Below are 4,465 nucleotides of genomic sequence, written 5' to 3'. Positions count from 1 at the left end.
CTGATCTATCGGTTTGAGGCGCTTCATATTTCTAGAATGAGCAGACACCATTGGGCTACACTACAATGAGACAGGAATCAATAGAGACGTTACTGGCACCCGCTTGAACAAATTGATGAGTAACGGGATGTCAAGTGATCAGGTAACTTTTGTTTCTGAGAAAGTCACAGTTGTTGCTAGTGTAAATAATTTGTATATTTAAAGTACATTTGCACAATGACAGAAATGTTAAATTATAGCTAAATATTAGTGCTAATACAAATTTTACGTTTTTTTTTGGTTTTAAAAATGATTTTACTTCTGACTGAGAAATTTGGGTTGAATTTATGAACACATTTATTACATGATTCTTTTTTTACTTTTTTTATTAAAATTTTTTTAATAGTGAGACATCATGAGGTACAGTTGCAGACTTACACATTTTTGTGCTTGGGTTTCAATTATACAATGATCAAATACCCATCCCTCCACCGGTGCCCATTTCCCACCACCACAGATCCCAGTATCCCTCACAGCCCCCATCCCCCCATCCCACCCTGCCTCTGTAGCAGGGCATTCCCTTTTGTTCTCTCTCTCTTATTGGGTGTTGTGGTTTGCAAAAGAGGCAATGGGTGACAATCATGTTTAGTCTATAGTCTACTTTCCGCATGCTTCTCCCATCCTGGGAGGATCCTCCCAACACCTTTATTTGGTGTTCCCTTCTTTATCTGAGCTCCCTTTTCCCCTAGTATGTGTGGTTGGCTTCCAAGCCATGGAGTAAAATTCCTGGTACTAATCTCGTCCATTTTTGGGTGTTAGTCTCCTATTTTGTTACTTTATGTTCCCCAGATGAATGCAATCTTTCTATGTCTATCCCTTTCTTTCTGAGCCATTTCGCTTAACATGATAATTTCCATGTAGTACCACTTGTATGTAAATTTTGTGACTTCGTCTTTTCTAACAGCTACATAGTACTCCATTGTGTAAATGTACCAAAGTTTCTTTAACCAGTCATCTGTTCTCGGGTACTCAGTTTTTTTCCAGATTCTGGCTATTGTAAAGAGTGCTGCAATAAACAGACAATTGCAGATGTCACTTCGACTACACTTTTTTTCCTCTCTGGGATATATTCCCAGGAGTGGTATTGCTGGATCAAATGGGAGCTCAATTTCTAATTTTTTGAGAATCGTCTATACTGTTTTCCAAAAGGGCTGAACCAGTTGACATTCCCACCAACAGTGAAGGAGTGTCCCTTTCTCACCACATCCGCGCCAGCACCGGTTGCTTTTGTTCTTGTGGATATGGGCCAGTCTCTGTGGTGTGAAGTGATATCTCATTGTAGTTTTGATCTGCATCTCCCTGATGATTAATGATGTGGAGCATTTTCTCATGTGCCTTTTAGCCATTCGGATTTCTTCTTTGTGAAAGTTTCTATTCATTTCATCTCCCCATTTTTTGATGGGGTTGAATGTTTTCTTTTTGTGGATGAACTCCACAAAAAACACCAGTACTTTGTATATCCTTGAAATTGACCCCTTATCATATGTGTAGTTGGCTAATATCCTTTCCCATTCTGTAGACTGTCTTTGTATTTTGGTCACTATTTCTTTTGAGGTGCAGAAGCTTCTTAGTTTAAGATAGTCCCACTTGTCTATCTCTGTTTTCACTTGCTTGGCCAGCGGTGTGACATCTTAGAGAATCCTAAAACCTCTACCAAGAAACTTCTAGAAACAATAGGCTTATGTAGTAAAGTGGCAGGCTATAAAATCAATACCCAAAAGTCCATGGCTTTCATATACGCAAATAGTGAAAGAGAAGAAAGTGACATGAAGAAAACAATCCAATTTACAATTGTGACCCAGAAAATCAAGTACCTAGGAATCACCTTAACTAAGGAAGTAAAGGACCTGTACAAAGAAAACTATAAAACGCTACTTCAGGAAATAAAAGAGGATACGAAGAAACGGAAAAATATCCCCCATTCATGGATCGGGAGAATTAACATTGTCAAAATGGCAATACTTCCCAAAGCACTGTATAAATTCAATGCAATCCCTATTAGGATACCCATGACATTCTTCAAAGAAGTGGAGTATACACTCCTGAAATTTATATGGAACAATAAGCTCCCACGAATAGCTAAAGCAATTTTTGGGAAAAAAATGGGAGGAATCAACCTCCCTAACTTCAAACTCTACTACAAGGCAGTAATAATTAAAACAGCATGGTACTGGAACAAAGGCAGAGCTGTAGACCAATGGAACAGGGTTGAATATACTGATATCTCCCCCCAAGCATACGAGCATCTAATCTTCGATAAGGGGGCAAGAAAAGTGAAGTGGAGCAGGGAAAGCCTCTTTAACAAATTATACTGGCAAAACTGGACAGCTACATGCAAAAAAATGGACTCAGATCTCTGCCTAACTCCATGTACAAAAGTAAGATCTAAGTGGATTAAAGACCTCAACATCAGACCGGAATCTATAAGGTACATTGAGGAAAAAGTTGGCAAAACCCTCCATGACATAGAAGCTAATGGTGTCTTCAAAAATTTTACTTTTTCTCATCCTAATTTAAAAACTTCCTAATTCTTCCTCCTCCTCTCTCCATTTTTACTGAGGCATGCCAATTTCTAGTACTGATAATGATCATATCATGCATACATCATGAACCTATCTTGCACCAGACCCACAACCAAAATACCTACCAGTGTTCCAAGGGACTGTTCCACCCATACCTCTCCATACGTCGCTCCTCTCAACTCAGTTCCATGCACGAATTCTCCAGTTCTGTTGCTTTTAGCCATGTGTTACTCTTTTACATGTATCTTTATATCCCACTTACGAGAGAGATCATCCTTTATCTGTCCCTTTCTTTCTCTCTGACTTTGCTCTTTAGTTTCACCCACTCAAGGCCAAATTTCATGATTTTATCTTTTCTTATAGCTGCGTAGTGTTCCATTATATATATGTATCACAACTTCTTTTTTTTTATGTAGGAGTACTGCTATTTATTCAGCCACTGATTAGCTGATTGAATTGTGTATAAACTCCACCTTACTTTTTTTTCATTTTTTATAATTTTATTTATTGAATCACCATGAGAGCAGCTACAAAGCTTTCGGGTCCAAGTCCCGGTCATACAATGAAACACCCGTACCTTCACCAGTGCCCATTCTCCACCCCCAACAACCCCAGTACACTCCCATCCCACACCCTCCCCCTACCTGTGGGGCAGATGATTTCCACATTACTCTCTCTCTACTTTGATCACATTCAAAATTTTGACGCCAGACCCACCATTATTATTTGAGATTTTATGCCAACACTCAGATCTGCTGAAAAGGCAGCAGTAGACAATTTGTTTTCTATTGCTGGTTATGAATAACATATGATGTAGTGTGGCTGCAGTAGGGCCATGTGATTTTGAAATTCTGAAATTTTAACACTTAAGTCTGGAGGGATTTCTGCCAAAACCTGCTGGGTTCTGAGATTTGCTTCTGAGTCTCTGGGATCATGACCATTAAGCAGCTTGATCAGGAGCCAGAAAGGTCATTTGTGGGCGATGACTTGGGGTCTTGTTGGGAAGGGGAGGACAGGACTGGCTCCACCCTCATCCCATGAGGTCCTATGTGTCTCATCACTGCAGGCCCAAACCTGACTGTCCAGTGGCCTCTGGAGGATGGCGGCCACCAGGCCACCAGGGGAATCAGGCCATGTCACGAAACCTATTCTCACATGGGTTTCCCCAGCACCTGTAACCTACTGCAGGAACAGGATGCATTTTTGCCAAAAGCCGCTGTGTTTCAAGATTTGTTTCTGAGTCTCTGGGATCATGGCCATTAAGCAGTTCAATCAGGAACCAGAGAGACCATGCTTCCAATTATATAGCTTAGCTGGAGGTGGTTTGTGGGTGTGTTTCCCACATACCTAACTTTTGGCCATTTATTTTCTTGGTAAAGTTTGCCCCAAGTTTTTGGGTTCTGGCCAAAGGCACAGCAGCAATTTTGGGGTATCTAGAAGTCTGAAGGCGCCATCAGGATGCTCATGCACTCACCTCACAGGTACAGACTGACCTGCTGGTGGCACCATACCCCTGTGTACCACTACTTCTTTACCCATTCATTCATAGTCGGACATTTAGGTTGTGTCATGTCCTGGCTTTAATACTAAGAGTTACAGTGAATATAGGTATGCTTATATCCTTTCAAATTAATGGATTTTTTTGGGGGGGTTTGAAGATAATACCAAGAAGTGGTATTACTGGTTCATATGGGAGTTCTTCCCCCTTGCCCCTCTTTTTTAGTAACCCCATATTGCTTTCCACAGAAGGTGAAACAGATGCCATTCCCATCAACAGTGAATGGGGATTACTTTTACACAATTTCCTGCCAACACTGATTATTCCATACTTTCATTCTCACTAGTATGAGATGATATCTCATTGTTGATTTGATTTGCATTTCCCTAATCATAAGTGACGATGA

The sequence above is a fragment of the Sorex fumeus genome, unplaced genomic scaffold (genome assembly GCF_029834395.1).
Source record: "Sorex fumeus unplaced genomic scaffold, SorFum_2.1 ptg000171l, whole genome shotgun sequence".
Lineage (NCBI taxonomy): Eukaryota > Metazoa > Chordata > Mammalia > Eulipotyphla > Soricidae > Sorex > Sorex fumeus.
This window is presented reverse-complemented; position numbering follows the sequence as displayed.